Source organism: Physeter macrocephalus, chromosome 4 (assembly GCF_002837175.3).
Source record: "Physeter macrocephalus isolate SW-GA chromosome 4, ASM283717v5, whole genome shotgun sequence".
Classification (NCBI taxonomy): Eukaryota; Metazoa; Chordata; class Mammalia; order Artiodactyla; family Physeteridae; genus Physeter; species Physeter macrocephalus.
In genome coordinates this window covers 99,991,876-100,007,681 of record NC_041217.1, presented here as the reverse complement: position 1 = coordinate 100,007,681, position 15,806 = coordinate 99,991,876, and the positions used below count along the sequence as shown (strand labels likewise).

Here is a 15,806-nt window from a genome sequence, read left to right as displayed (position 1 = left end):
CTCATTAAGACCCTAAAAGCCCATTACAAATCCACCTGTTTACTTATGTAAGCCATGATAGGATTGGCCTTTCATCTTAAAGGTCTTTCCAGTTCAAAGGTTTAGTGGTTCTGTCACTGAAAATATGAGCCAAGGAATGTTATTCTCTACTGCAAATGGTTAACAACTGTAGTTGCAAAGAGTAGAAAAACTTGTTTCTTAAGATTTTTACTTCAATACCTAAAATATGTTTAAACACCAATATAAGGAATGAGACAGATGATAATATATTATTTCATGTTTATTTTGATCTTTGTTTATATCATCCCTACCAGTTTTTGAATCTCTTTAGTTACTATCCTGTTTAATTGGTAAGCTATCTAAGGCATTAAAGTAATATTCACATTTAAAATAACTTCATAATTGAAGGGACTAAATTATTCATGATTTCCAGTCACACTTCTTCAGATCTACAGTGATCATATAATAGGAAACATTTGTATAGTACTTACTAAGTGTTAGACACCTGTCTAAATGTTTTACCTATATTAACTACAATGAGGTATTACCTCACACCAGTCAGAATGGCAATCATCAAAAAATCTACAAACAATAAATGCTGGAGAGGGTGTGGAGAAAAGGGAGCCCTCTTGCACTGTTGGTGGGAATGTAAATTGATACAGCCGCTATGGAGAACAGTATGGAGGTTCCTCAAAAAACTAAAAGTAGAACTACCATATGACCCAGCAATCCCACTCCTGGCCATATATACCCAGAGAAAACCATAATTCGAAAAGATACATGCACCCCAGTATTCATTGCAGCACTATTTACAATAACCAGGACACAGAAGCAACCTAAATGTCCATCAACAGACAAATGGAAAAAGAAGATGTGGTACATATATACAATGGAATATTACTCAGCCATAAAAAGGAATGAAATAGTGCCATTTGCAGAGACATGGATAGACCTAGAGACTGTCATGCAGGGTGAAATAAATCAGAAAGAGAAAAACAAATATCGTACAATATTTCTTATATGTGGAATCTAGAAAAATGGTACAGATGAACTTATTTGCAAAGCAGAAATAGAGTCACAGATGTAGAGAACAAACTTATGGATACCAAGTGGGGAAGGGGGGTGGGGTGAATTGGGAGATTGGGATTGACATTTATACACTACTATGTATAAAGTAGATAACTAATGAGAACCTATTGTATAGGACAGGGAACTCTACTCAGTGCTCTGTGGTGACCTAAACGGGAAGGAAATCTAAAAAAGAGTTATACATATGTATGTGTATAACTGATTCACTTTGCTGTACAGCAGAAACTAACACAACATTGTAGAGCAACTATACTCCAATAAACATTAAAAAAAAAATCTCACACCGCTACTGTGAGGATATGTTAATATAGATAAGTGATTTTTTTTAGGATAGTGTTTCCTAAACTTTAGTCATTTCTGTACCTCTTTCATGACTTTGCTATGCCTGCATACCATCTGTGATATTTTTCCTCAATATAATTCTAAGTAATAAAATTGGTGAGATCACAAGTTTGATGTAATATATTTTTAAAAATAAATAGATAGCAATGAAAATATTTGGAATATGGCAACTAAAATTATCTCACCAGTGGTAAAAATGTTCCACCGTTTGGGAAATACCATTTATTCTAGGAAATGGTCTGCTTCTGGCTTATGACTCTGAATGTAAACTTAGGGTCTGATACAGTTATCCACAGTGCATCAAAGAGAAAAGAAATGAGAATGCTGGTGGGCCAGGAGGTTGACAGGTGCCAATAGGCCCCAGGATAAAGCTTATTAAAATCTTGGAAGTTTTTCAATAAAAATAAAATGTATATGTATTTATCATATATATGTATTCAATTTATATCCCAGTTTTGAATGATGAAGTTATTGTAGGCTTGTTGCACAAAAGATGTCTATCTACAGGGCCATCATTTAGGTAGTTTCCTTGTTAGTTTCAGCAAGTCATTCTAAACAGCAGTGCATTTTCCTGAAGGTGGTGTGGTGCTGCTCTCATTGTCCTGTATTTTTATTCCATAAATAAACAGGGTTTCTGTGATTTAAAAAATGATGCTACTTAATAACACTCTCAATCAAATGACCACCTTTGTGGTTTCTCAGGAAAAAGGTGAAATAAGGTTATATTATTACTTTATATTTTTCTGTTTCCCATAGAATTTCCTTTTCAGATTCCAGGGCAAATAGAACAAAGGATCAGTTTTTGTAATTCATTTTTTTTCCTAGAGTATGTTCTGATGTCTCATTATTTGGAGATAGCTGTGAAAAGAAGGATCAGGAAAATAGAAAGGCATAGTTAATTGTGTAATTCAAAATAATAGCAATTTTTTCCATTTATGTGTCTTTTTCGATCCTTTTTTTTTCTGAGAAAGATTGAATAATTGAATGGAATAATTTTCTCTTTTTTATCTCTTTTTCAAAACTCATTGATGCCACACAATGCACGTTACATAATAATCACATTTATCACGACTTTTGGGAAGCAGGGTTTCAAGTAAACATGCTGTACAAAATATTTTATGAAAATTTTGATTCTCATGTTTGAGGATAATAAAAGGATTCCTTTGTTTCTTAGAAAAGAAATCCTGAAAACAAATGAACAAATGGACTTGGTGCATGGACACCTAGCCGAGCCTGTGTCTGAGAAGAATGACATGCCTTCAGCATGAAGTCGCTACAAGAAAAAGACATGTAATTAAGGAGGGAAAAAAAAATCAGAAGCTGGAGCCATTAAAGAGACTGTGATATGAGGAAAACATTATACAGGAGATGTGACCAAAGATCTCAGATCTGAGAGCTGAAAGGGAATGAAACTAGTTAAAATTCCACTGCTCATTCGCTCCATGGGAGAAATAACATTACTGTTGGCTGTCACTTGCCACTTCATTTTTAGAAACAATTAAAAGATGCAAATATTTATGAATTGCTGTGTATGTTGTAATCCTATTCAAAACAAACAGTGCCTTGCACCTTAGATTCTCAATGCTGGTTAGTGTTGGGATTCAGGGGTTAAAGCAAACCATTCAAAATGAGTTCACTACTGATACTCAGACAAAGGGATGCAACTCCGAGAGCGTGTTCTGTTTCCCTGCAAGCTGTTGCCTATGCCAAATGAGTATTTTAAAAACCATTCAAATTAAGTTGAAAATTTGTAATTATATTTTCTCTTTTAATTGTAACTTATGCAAATGTTATATTCCAGCTGTACAAATAATTTTCGCTTCAGACTACAACATCCACATTAAATCTAGCACGTAATGTCCTGATACGAGATTCTTCCCAGGCTTGCAGATTTAGAAGGCTGGGGCTGTTAGTTATGGCTTCTATTGCTGTTACTCTGCAGTTAAGTATAGATTGCAGAGTGGCAATAGAGAAGGGAGACACCTTTGCTATAATTTGCTGGAGACAATTGATGAATAAAACAGGTAGAAAGAAAAGAGAAATGCAAACAAACAAAAAAGGCACAAAGTCTAGGAAACCTGGGTGTTTGGTAAAGTGGATAGTCTATCCTTGCTGTAATTGATGAATCCAGCTTGCAGTGCATTAGTTACAGGAAGAGGCTGCCTGTGACTCATTTGTTAATTGTCATGTGTTTTAAACCACTTAGTGAAAACAGAAATTGAGTATTTTCCATTTCCAATAAAAATTTCACGTGGGGAAATCATGTACAAAACCATTACTATATATATATATATATTTTTTTTTTTTCCGGTACGCGTGCCTCTCACTGTTGTGGCCTCTCCCGTTGCGGAGCACAGGCTCCGGACGCACAGGCTCAGCGGCCATGGCTCACGGGCCCAGCCGCTCCGCGGCATGTGGGATCTTCCCGCACCGGGGCACGAACCCGTGTCCCCTGCATCGGCAGGTGGATTCTCAACCACTGCGCCACCAGGGAAGCCCAAAACCCTTACAATTTTTAATGAAGAGTGAAAGAAGCATGGATTATTTTAAATACACACACACACATACACACACACAAGGGAGCACACATATGTGAGAAATAAAAGAGAAGGAAAAAAACACCAAATACAGCATGTTGTTTTGATTATTGAAGTGTTTCTTTACATAAATTTGGAAAGGTTTTCATGTTGATAGTTTTTGGAAGGCAAATGTGGGGAACCTTGATTTACTTCAATTCAGTTGACTGCTGATTAGCTTTTTGTGTTTAACAGTGTCTGGAAGCAATGGAAGAGATGAAAGAAGAAAGTTTATGACACATCCTCAGGTAACTCACAACCTCAATGATAAACAAGGTGAACTTATGGAATAAGATGGACTATAATAAATGTCATGTGTGTGTTTATAGATCTAGCAGAGAGTTCAACACTTCATTTTTCAATGGGACAAACAGATCCAGTGTGACAGTAATTTACTCAAGTTCACACATCTAATAGTGGTGAAAGCATGTTTCAAACCTAGGAGGTCTAACTTCTTGTCCTTTTTGTTTTTTCCATCATGAAGTCATCTGTCGATTGAAAGCTGCAATAAATAGAAAGAATCTATTTATTAAACGTGGGTCCTTCCTATGCTTGCCCATGAAATGAACTTCAACTCAGCTGGAAAATTGTATGGGTTTTTTTTTTAATACTTTCATGGCCCCTGGATAGAGATTGGAAGGTTTTGTTGATCTCAAATTAGCTCCAATTAGTTAAGATTAAACTTTAAACAATGGAAAGTCCAAGACAAAGATCCCATAGCCCTGAAAAGTGTGCTGTAAATCCATATACTTTAGGTCAAAAAGCAAATGATTAAAAGTTCAGATTGATTCTTGTAGTAAAAGGGCAATGCAAAGAAATGCTAAAAAATAATGGCCATGGACAGAAACCCTGGTGCTATGTGAGTCGTCAGCCTGGGAATGCTCATGGCCTGAGCCTCATTTATTTACTGCTCTTGCCACAGTCTGTTACATAAGCAGCTGTGACTATGACTATACCCTCTTTACTTGTACAGAAGCTTGGGGACCAATATCTGGCAAAAAGGATTGATGATGGTGGGGTTGGTGTGCTGGCCTGTGTACAATGATTTTCTACAAGTGAATATGGGGATGTGTATTTCTTTGAACACTGATTCATCCATTCACCAGTTCATATATTTATTTACTCATTCATCAGGCATTTACTGGGCACTTACCATATGCCAGGCAATACTGTGTTTAACACTGGGAATACAGATTGACAAAGTCAAAATTAAATGATTAATTGAATGAATATCCATTGTCTACGTATAAGTCTGATGGAACCAGGAATTCTTTTTTTTAATAAATTTATTTTTTTTTAATTTATTGGCTGCGTTGGGTCTTGTTGCTGCGTGCGGGCTTTCTCTAGTTGCAGCGAGCTGGGGCTACTCTTCGTTGCAGTGTGCAGTCTTCTCATTGCGGTGGCTTCTCTTGTTGAGGAACACGGGCTCTAAGCACGCAGGCTTCAGTAGTTGCGGTGCATGGACTTAGTTGCTCTGCGGCATGTGGGATCTTCCCGGACCAGGGCTCGAACACATGTCCCCTGTATTGGCAGGCGGATTCTTAACCACTGCACCACCAGGGAAGTCCCAGGAATTCTTGACTTCTGATCTCATTCCTCATCCAGAAAGTCAAATGTGCTGCCATGTCCAAAGCCATGTTACTTTCCTTAGATCTCACAGCGTCTCTCATTTAGCCAAATTGAGTGTAGATTCACAGATGCAGACTCTTCCTCCTGTGTATCTTACCCGAATGGCAGCTTTCAAGCCTATACCACTAAAGGGATCCAGCATCTTCCATAGTAGGATTGTGGTTTAAAGCATGAACTTTGGAGTTAGATGTGTATGGTTCGTATCCTGCCTGGCTCCACTACTCCCTAGATAAGTGTCCTTATTACATATTTAGTTTCCTCATCAGTAAAATGAGTGTCATCTGGAAAGGTTGCAGTGAGGGTTAAATTTAAATAAATAAATGCTTGACAATAAGGCCTGGCACATGGTGACTACTTTTGTGCTACTTTAGTAACACTTTGCTAAAATTTGCTCTTCTCTCAATACCTGTTTCCATTTGTAAGTGATGCCTCTTGTCTGCCATGTATTAGCCTGGTGTGCCCATGACATTTTGAGCAGTAATTTAGGCATCTGGAGTTTGCAAGAATCCTCCGGCTCCCTGTGATTACTTTGATATGCTGCTAATTGTTTGATTTTTCTAGTGGTAACCTTGGGTAGGGCTACTGAGCTCATCTGTGGAAACTTTCTGGAGGACGTCCTGAGGTGCAGCCTGGGAGAAAGCCAGGCCAGGCTGGCTTCCCTCCACTGCAGCAGAATGGTTTCTGGGATGTAAATTGCATCAGATTTCCTTGGTATTGTCTCCTGGTCCCCTCCCCCACCTTCATTATCTACTTTCATGGGTCCCTCCCTACCTCCTCTTTCCATCTAGTCTTGAGACATTTACAAATATACATTAGCTCCACAGTTCATGACTAGGGCCTTATCTTTATTAATGTTTGCAATTTGTGTGGATTATAGATCTCTTCATGACCTCTGCAATGCCTCAGGATATGCCACTGCCATTTATTTGTATAGTCTTCTACTTTGATGAAATGCTGATAAATGGAAAAATCTACCAAGAATCATTGTCCTTGGGATATTGGGAAACAAGCAATTCCACGGTTAATTGTGTGTGTGTTTTTAATCATAGCCTAATAAATTGGCTTTTCTTTTTTATTCCTTTAGATTTGCTCTCAGAAAAATCTCAGAATATTAACATTTTTGCTTCACATGTGGTCAACTGCTCATCCTCAGAGTGTGCGCTGAACTGGGCAGAGCAACAAAATTAGCAAAATCAGGTGGAGGAGGATGAGATTTTTTTTTTGTAATTTAGAAGTAGGAGAAATTCTTTCCTTCCAGCCTTGGAACCATATTAGGCATGTGAGGTAAGGAAAATCCACACACAAAGTGATAGAGTTCTAGTGGACTAGGATTCACAACATAATATTTTCCCCATCTTGCTGACTTTTTTCTGGGCAAGAGGTCTCCATCCAGAGCTTCTCAGTCTTTAGGGCACATAGGAAACATTGGGACGTCTATCAAAATGCTGATTCCCAGGTGCCACCATCCAGGGATTCTGATTCACTAGATGAGTTGGAGCCTGGCATCTTGCATTTAAAACCATCGCGATGCATGGAGTCTGCTTTGGTTTCTACTCTTGGCTCTGCCTATTTTTCCGGGCTTGGCTAAGAAAGCTGGTGCAAGAGGAGGTGCCTGGCAAAAGCAGATGGAGCTGTGTCAGAGCTTTTTATTCAGAGCTCACAGTACTGCCTAATACACAGTGCCAGCAGTTTGTTGCTGAGGGAGACACCTATGATTCCATTAATTATTTAGGGATCCAAAGTAGTCATCATTAATGAATCTGAATGTATTACAATGATCCTAATCAGAGTAACAGATGCAAAATGACAATACGATACACACAATTTTCCCCCAGCGAGTTACACACTATTAAGGTCTGTTGCAGTCAATGAATCCAGATGCTTCCTCACTCTTACTGACCATGAAAGATCCTGGTTTCATTACATGAAAGAAAATAAGTTCATTCTGTCATCCTGCAGAGTTAAAGCGGGATCCAGTTCAGCAGCTGGTAAGGCATCATAAGTTGGTTTGCAATAATCCTGCTTCCATTTCAGGATTGACTGAGTGGAAGAATTCTGTTGCAACTGGGCTTATCCTTCCCTTTACATTATTTTTATGCTTTCCCAGGTGAGATGGTTTACTCTTGCTCAGAAAGCCTCAGTGTGTGTATAAAACTAAGCACGTTTTATACACACACTGAGTGAGAAGAAAGCGAACTGTTTTTATAGAGGGTAAATTCATTAAAATCAGAGTAACAAAACCAAAGTCAACCATGATAAAATGGGAGGCATAAAGCTTCTCAAGAGTGTCTCCCTAATAATGTCGTCAGACTTCTGGTATGCATGAGGCTGTGCATAACAGCATTTGCCCTCTTCGTGTCCTAGGGATCATACAAAAGGAAAAAAAGAAAAGGAAGAATCTCTGCCATTTTCAGAAAAACCAGGAGACAAATATAAACCACAGACTCTGTAACACCTGTAAGAACTGCCAAGAGAAGCTGAACCTGTGTAGCAGCTGCAGAGAAGGAAACAAAAAGAAGCACAGAGAGTGCAAAGAGTCAGGGATGGCAGATCACAGCAAGTGCCCGCGAAAATACTATCCTGAAGGGGAAGGGTTCACTTGAAGTGCTAAAGTGAACACAGTTGCCTAGGAATTCAGGTTAGCAGGGCTGGTGTAGGAGTGTGCCTTTCCTGGTTTGGCGCCAAGAAATACAGTAAACAGCTGAACCAGGAATCCGAAGATGAGCTGTATTTGCAGGGAACAATCTAATTCTTGGGGCAGCAGAGGAGAATATAGCCTGGAAGGCCACTCTGGCCACTCCCCAGTCAGAGAACTGCTTGAAAATAGCTGGTTTGGGAAAGTGCAACTCATTTAATGATGACAAGTTGAAAAAAGAAAGATCCTATTGGAAAAAAATGTGGGAAGGAGCAGCCAAGCTACCCGGCAGATGGAGAACGCTCCCAAGCAGATGAAAATCTCATCCTGACGATTTGCTATGAATTAAAATAAAAGGATACTCGACGAAGCCATTACCTTGATGAATGAAGACCACAAAGAAAAAAATTGAAGAACACAGAGGAGAAGTGGAAAATATAAAAGATGAGCTGAAATGCAGGGAATAAATAATCACAGAATGAAGACACAATTGGAAGAAACGTGAGGAAAAGAGCCACGATAAAAACAGTGATGGAAATAATGGACATAGGTCTTCCCTGGTGGTGCAGTGGATGAGAGTCCGCCTGCCGATGCAGGGAACACGGGTTCGTGCCCCGGTCCGGGAAGATCCCACATGCCGCGGAGCGGCTGGGCCCGTGAGCCATGGCCGCTGAGCCTGCGCGTCCGGAGCCTGTGCTCCACAATGGGAGAGGCCACAACAGTGAGAGGCCCGCGTACCGCAAAAAAAAAAAAATAATGGACATAAAAGACAAGAAAAGGACATCCTGGATACATACAATTGAGTTCTAGGAGAAAAACATAAAGAATGAAAGAAAACCCAAACATTTAAAAATACAATTCAGGGAAGCTCGCTGATAATAAAATGTGACTCTACAAACTGCAAAAACTGTGTGTATCAGGGAATATTGACTCAGATCATCATAATCGGAAATCTCACCAGAAATACCCTGGTGAGATTGAATTCTAAAAACGAAAGAAGAATACTTCTGGCAGTAAAAGGCTGAAGTACAATGACTTAGAGAGGGAAAAATATCAGGCTGACTTCATACTCATATCCACAGTCACGTTCAACACCAGGAGCTGGAGGGGCAGTACCTCTCAGATTCTCAGGGAAAGAAAGTGTGAGCCAAGGATGTCATATCCACCTCAACAGCGTGCGGAAAATCTCAGGGATGACTGTTGCCCCGAGCCTTTATTGAATAAACTACTCATGGGAGAAGTTCTACCAATCTAGCGATGGCTGGCATGTCTGGGGCAAAAGTACTGGCAGTGAACTTTTTTTTTCTTTCTGAAATTGAACTTTTTTATTAGGAAAAATTTCAAAGTAAACAAAAGTAGAGAGAATAGTATAATGAACTCCCATGTACCCACTACCCAGCTTCAACAGTTATCGTAGCCAATCTTGTCTCATCTATACCCCTAATCATTTTCTCCCTGTCCTCCAACTGGGAAATAATCCATTATGTCATTTCATCCATAAAAATTTTAGTAGTATCTCTAAAACAAAAGAGATGTAAGGAATATTTAAAAAATACAACCCCAGTACCATTATCACACCAAAAAATAAATGACAGTAATTCTTTAATGCCATCAAATATCTAGTGTTCATATTTTGTGATTATCTCATAGATTTTTAAAATTTTAAAAATAGTTGATTTGTTCAAATTGAGCTCCAAATAGGGGTTATACATTGCAGTTGATATGTCTTTGAGTTCCTTTTCATATACATGTTTTTTCCTCTATTTTCAAACATTTTATTTTTAATTGCAGTAAAATACACATAACATAAAATGTACAATCTTAACCAATTTTTTGAGTGTACAGTTCAGTAGTGTTAAGTGTGTTCACATTGTTGTACAACCAACCTCAAACTCTTTTCATCTTGCAGAACTAAAACTCTATACCCATTAAACAGCTCCCCATTTCTTTTTCCCTCATCCCTTGGCAACTACCATTCTACTTTGTATGAATTTGACTATTCTAAGTATCCTGTTTAAGTGGAAATGTACAGTATTTGTCTTTTTGTGATTGGCTTATTTCACTGAGCATAGTAATTTTTTTGAACTTTAAATGCTTTGTTAAGCTTTATTGTAATAGACTAAATTTTTGGTTTCATAGAGTCAGTGATACTAAATTGGCTATTGGATTTAGTGGCTTCTTGCATCAGCTCCTGCAACTGTCCAATTTGTTCAGCACCAAAGTCATTACGTTTTTCTTCTGGGAGGATGGTTCCAAAACATGCTTTTTCAGTTGAATTTTGTGTTTTCTTTAGCTTGTTGCCATAGCACTGTGGCATATACCTCCCTTTTCTGCAACAAACACTGAGCCTTGTCAGAACCAAAGGTCTTATGTCTCCTAAATTCATCCTTCACATACTCCTTGCCTAGGGCTTTCATGTCCAGGGGAAGAACCCCGTGCAGCAACAAGGTGCCCGATTAAGGCCGGGGAACAAAAAAAACTGAGCTGGCCTAACATAGCGCAGGCGTGGACCATAGACTGCACCTGTGCAAAGGTTCATCCATGTCATAGTATGTGTCAGAATTTCCTTCCTTTTTAAGTCTGAATAATAAAGGCATACCTTGTCTTATTCTGCTTCGCAGATACTGCGTTTCTTACAGGTTGAAGGTTTGTGCCTCGCTTACTGTGATGATATTCATTTCATTGCAGTGGTCTAGAACCGAACCTGCAACGTCTCCGAGGTATGTCTATATTTCATTGTATGTATATGCCACATTTTGTTTACCCAGTCATCCACTGATGAGCATTTGGGTTATGTCCACCTTTTGGCTATTGTGAATAAAGCTGCTATGAACGTGGATATACAAATATCTCTAAGAGATGTGGCTTTCAATTCTTTGGGGATATACCCAAAAGAGAAATTGCTGGATCATGTGGTAGTTCTCTTTTTAATTTTTTGGGGACCAGCCACACTGTTTTCCACAGTGGCTTCACCATTTTACATTCACACCAGCAGTGCAACAAGGGTTCCAAATTCTCTGCATCCTCACCAACACTTGCTATTTTCTGTTTTTTTGTTAGTAGACATCCTAATGTGTGTGACGTGGTATCTCATGTGGTTTTGATTTGCATTTCCTTAGTGATTAGTAATGTTGAGCATCTTTTCAGGTGTATCTTGAAAATTGACCATCTGTATGTCTTTTTGGAGAATGTCTATCCAAATTCCCTGCCCATTTTAAAATTGAGCTTTTGTTGTTGTTTAGTTATTTAGTTGTTGTTGTTTAGGAGTTCTCTGTATATCAGGATATCAACTCCTTATCATATATGTGATGTGCAAATATTTTCTCTTATTCCAGTGGTTGCCTTTTTACATTATTATGTCTTTGATGCATTGTTTTAAATTTTGATATAGTCCGATTTATCTCTTGTATCCAATACAATAAACTATTGCCAAACCCAGTGTTGCTAACCTTTTCCCCTATGTTTCCTTTTAAGAGTGCTGTAGTTTTAGCTTTTACATTTAGGTCTTGATTCATTTTGAGTTAATTTTTGTATGTGGTACAATGTAAGGGTCCTACTTCATTCTTTTGTGGTACTGAGTTTAAGTGTATTTAAAGATGGAGCCAAGACTAAGACAATTGTGGAAATTAGGATGAGAGAACAGAATGCAAGTATTATATGCATGACTATGCAGGAGTGACACAACTAACTACAGTGCAGAAAAGAAGGGGGCAAAGAAGGTAAGAGGTGGAATAAGTTTGCTGAATCCTCACTGGTAGTGACTGACAAACAATTTCATATAAAGCTGCCAAATGAAGTAATAAAAGTGAAATGCTTATTTAGCACTACAGAGATAAAAATTAGAAAGATAATAATATACCACTGGGTGGCGGAGGAGAGAGAGAGAGAGAAAGAGTGGTTTGAAGAGGAGGAAGAAGAGAGAGAAAGAGGAAGAAACTAATAGCTACTATTTAAAAACAGAAGACTGAGAGTATTTTATAAAGTTATTATTATAGATGTAACTCATGGAATAAAAACATAAACTTTTCTGAAGAGCAGAATCACTATGCACACATAAACACACACCATCTTTCTCTCTCTCTCTCAAAGTTGACCACGTGGTGAAAAACTACACTAAACTTAAACAGAGAAAATAAAAAATAATATAAAATAATACAATTGAACTGAAATCCAACATATCTGTCATATTAAAATTATAAATGAGTTTGGCTCAACTATCAACTGAGAAAGATTTTTAGATTGGAGTATAAAGAAAAAGTTAACACTCTGCTTTATTTAAAAGAGACAGGGCTTCCCTGGTGGCGCAGTGGTTGAGAGTCCGCCTGCCGATGCAAGGGACACGGTTCGTGCCCCGGTCCGGGAAGACCCCACATGCCGCGGAGCGGCTGGGCCCGTGAGCCATGGCCGCTGAGCCTGTGCGTCCGGAGCCTGTGCTCCGCAACGGGAGAGGCCCCAACAGTGAGAGGCCCCAGTACCGCAAAAAAAAAACAAAAAAAACAACGAGACAAAATAAAATGATTCAGAAAGGTTGAAAATAACATGATAAGCAAAAGAGGCAAATTCAAACAAAAGAAATTAAGGGTTGCAATCTAAATATCAGACAAAGATGAATTCAGGACAGAAAGTGTAAAATGAGACAAAGAAAGGTATTTACATTTGTTCTGGTTATCTATAACTAACCGTACCAAACTAACTGTACCAAACAGTGGTATAAAATAACCAGTTTATCAAATTCTCAGACTCTGTGAGGATTTAGACAGAGCATAGCAGAAGTGGCTTGTCTCTGCTTCAGACTATCTGGGACCTCATCTAAATGGCTGAGAACGAGAACCATTCGGGAGATTCTTCACGTGGCTGGTGCATGGAATGGAACGACTGACTCAAGGCTGGGTTCAGCTGGACTGTTAACCAGAGCCCTTATGTATGATTTCTCCATGCTGCCTGGGCTTCCTCACAGCATGGTGGTTTCAGGATCATCAGACTTCTTACAATGGCAATCCAAGGGCAGATGTTCCCAGGGAGCAAGGAGAGGGCTGCCTGGCCTATTATGAGCTAGCCTTGGAGTCGCAGTGTCATTTCTGCTATCCACCCCGATCCTAGAAGGAGGCAGAGACCTCACTTCTTTAGGGGAAGGGAGTAGAAGAATTTATGGCCATGTTTTTCATATGCCACAGTGTTAAAGGATCCAAATTATAGTCTAAAAAGGCAGTTATTGGTATCTCTGTACTCAATAGGAATAGATGAATATTTCCTTAACATGATTAGATATATCAGGCTCAGTGGAAAAGCCGAATTAAATTGAATGGCAAACAGTACAGGCATTCCTTTTAGAGACAGGAAAGTGGTAAAGATGTGCATTATTGCTGATACTATTTAATGTTATTTGAGAAGTAGTAGGAAAGCACACAAATTCTGTAACTTCTACTTGATTCTCATCTCGATGGCTGACAAAAGAGGAAAAAACCCTCTGTACCTTCTTTTTGATTTTATAGTATTATTATTATTTTTTTTTGTGGTACGCGGGCCTCCCTCTGTTGTGGCCTCTCCCGTTGCGGAGCACAGGCTCCGGACGCGCAGGCTCAGCGGCCATGGCTCACGGGCCCAGCCGCTCCGCGGCACGTGGGATCCTCCCAGACCGGGGCGCGAACCCGGTTCCCCTGCATCGGCAGGCGGACGCGCAACCACTGCGCCACCAGGGAAGCCCGATTTTATAGTATTTTTGAAGCCAGCAAAATTCCAAAGTTGTTAGTAGCTTTTACATATGATAATAAATTGCTAACTTAGTCATTACACTATAGTGGATAAGAACACTTAGATAGTGAAGTAAATGTGACCCAGCAAATTACTTAACTGCTCTGATCTAATTTTTTTCATCCATGAGCATAGTAACACCTACCTCATTAAGTTGGTGTTAATAATTAGCAAGGGTTTTGACCCATGATAAGAATGAAATAAATGTTAGCTAATATTATTATTATTTCAAATTATATCTTGATAAAAGAGTGGAGTTTTTATTTGGGGGGTGGAGGGCAAAGTTTGGAAGCTTACCAAAAAAAAAGTATCACATAGAAATTTTGCTTATTAATGTGGACTAGTCTTTTTTCTTTTTTTTTTTTTTGAGAAATGTTTATTTAAATCTTCACTTTTTTTTGTCATTTTCTTCTTTGGAGATTTTATTGTCTCATAGTCTCAACTCCTGGAACACTAGAAGATTCTCTACAAGGAATCAGCCTCTCTCTTTAATATAAAACTATAAACCCTCCAAGTTAGAGACAGAAAGAAGAACTTTAAAAGATAGAGTAGCCATATACGTATGCCTGACTCTTCTGGCTCCTCTTTTCCTGTTTTACTTCTCTTAAGGATTCTCAAAATGTTTTCTTCTTCTTTAATTATACCTATACCTGGGTTTTTCCACTATAGGGGGCATTTTCAAGAAAAGATATTTGCAAAATTCCAATAAGAAACAGAAAAAAAAATTGTAGAAACTTTATATGGCAAAAGAACAGTTAATTTTAAAAAGATAGATTTCCGGGCTTCCCCGGTGGCGCAGTGGTTAAGAATCCGCCTGCCAATGCAGGAGACACGGGTTCGAGCCGTGGTCTGGGAGGATCCCACATGCCGCGGGGCAACTGGGCCCGTGAGCTACAACTACTGAGCCTGCGCGTCTGGAGCCTGAGCTCCGCAACAAGAGAGGCCACGACAGTGAGAGGCCCGCGCACCGCGATGAAGAGTGGCCCCCGCTCGCCACAACTAGAGAAAGCCCTCACGCAGAAACGAAGACCCAACACAGCCAAAAATAAATAAATAAAAATTAAAAAAAAAGATAGATTTCCAAATTTGACAATTATATGAAAGAAATATAGTCTTACTTAGGATAGCTAGCCTTGGTTGAGATGATGTGGATTGTCACCAATGCAGTGAGTATGGGAAGAGTGAAGTAAGGCTGGATTATTTGTGAGATATTTATTGGAGATGGGGCTGTGATTCATTGGCTAGGCCAGTGAAGGCCAGGGAGGAGCTGAAGATGACTCCAAGGTGACTCACTTGGGCAACTGAGTGAATGGTGATGATATTAATCAAAATGAAGGATGTAGTAAAAGGAACTCATGTTGTAGGGAGGGTAATGTGTTTAATTTGGGACATTTTGAGTTTAAGCTACTAATAGGATGTTTGGAAATATGAGTATAGGGACCATATTATTGGGTTGACCAAAAAGTTCATTTGGGTTTTTCATTAACATTGTACAGGAAACCCGAATGAACTTTTCGGCCAGCCCATTATTAAAAGGTGTCTTGGTATTTTTTTTTTAACATCTTTATTGGAGTATAATTGCTTTACAATGGTGTGTTAGTTTCTGCTTTACAACAAAGTGAATCAGTTATACATATACATATGTTCCCATATCTCTTCCCTCTTGCGTCTCCCTCCCTCCCACCCTCCCTATCCCACCCCTCTAGGTGGTCACAAACCACCAAGCTGATCTCCCTGTGCCAGGCGGCTGCTTCCCACTAGCTATCCACCCTACATTTGGTAGT

At 39.1% G+C, this 15,806-nt stretch overlaps 1 protein-coding gene across 6 annotated transcripts in view; it reads left to right on the top strand.

The window, feature by feature from the left end:
- The window catches only part of RWDD3 (RWD domain containing 3), an 88,038-nt gene extending 77,114 nt beyond the window's left edge, over window positions 1-10,924 (top strand). For 3 of the 6 annotated variants that reach the window (XR_008617181.1, XR_008617180.1, XM_028489098.1), the window contains one exon: window positions 2,606-2,934. The gene's annotated coding sequence lies outside the window, so the exon portion shown is untranslated. Of the gene's footprint in view, window positions 1-2,605; window positions 2,935-4,202; window positions 4,256-8,000; window positions 8,018-10,892 lie in introns of those variants that run through there. The other 3 variants (XR_003679563.1, XR_008617186.1, XR_008617187.1) reach the window with 2 other exon arrangements.
- The last annotated feature ends 4,882 nt before the right edge of the window (window positions 10,925-15,806 follow it).